This window comes from Kryptolebias marmoratus, linkage group LG23 (genome assembly GCF_001649575.2).
Source record: "Kryptolebias marmoratus isolate JLee-2015 linkage group LG23, ASM164957v2, whole genome shotgun sequence".
Lineage (NCBI taxonomy): Eukaryota > Metazoa > Chordata > Actinopteri > Cyprinodontiformes > Rivulidae > Kryptolebias > Kryptolebias marmoratus.
The window spans coordinates 8,406,691-8,407,376 of record NC_051452.1 but is presented as its reverse complement, the minus strand read 5'-3'; the positions used below and the strand labels follow the sequence as shown (position 1 = coordinate 8,407,376).

Sequence of the window (686 nt, the reverse complement as noted above, 5' to 3'; positions counted from 1 at the left end):
AGGAAGGGGGAGGGGACAGGCTGCTGCGGAGCCCCCACTGCTCCCTCTTCTCCTTGCTGCTTTTGGCTGAAGGAACCTGAAGGAGAACACACTCTGTTCCTGCCGTCTTAAAGGGCCAGTTCACAGTTTAAACGTTTGTAGCGAGCTCTAAGACCCTGTTCAGACCTCGCGTTAAACATCCACCTCCTGCCAGGTGTGAACGCTCTCACTCAGAGCTTCACACCTGGCAGGAAATGACATCCTCGAGACTCGGGACGGATCGAGTTCAGACAACCAAACCATCGCCTCTGAGTGAAAACCTCTTCGGTGCTAAAGACGGATTCGAACACCAGGTCTGAACGGGGTCTTGCAGCTAGTTCCTCCCGACCTTTGACCCTACCTGCGTGTGCAGGTCGGCGGTGACCGTCGCAGACGCCACGGGGGGAACCTCCAGCGTGGGCGACTTCGACGGCGCGGGGCTGACCCTCCTGCTCTCAGCCGGAGGCTCCGCGGCGGCGCCGGGAGCCGCCTGCTGGCCTTGACTCTCCGTGAAGGTGACCGACCTCTTCTGGTCGCCGTGCGCTGCGGGACGCACACGCACGCGGTCAAAACAGGAAATGGCAGCGCCACCTAGAGACGCGCCGACACATCGGCGCCACCAAAGTGGGCGGAGGCTCGGGGCAGGAGGCGGGGGACTGGCGGGAGGG

The 686-nt window shown here is 62.4% G+C and overlaps 1 protein-coding gene across 1 annotated transcript in view; it reads right to left on the bottom strand.

Moving 5' to 3' along the window:
• Window positions 1–686, bottom strand: part of LOC108242191 (unc-80 homolog, NALCN channel complex subunit) — a 62,259-nt gene that overhangs the window by 2,277 nt on the left and 59,296 nt on the right. The gene's annotated exons all lie outside the window — the stretch shown is intronic.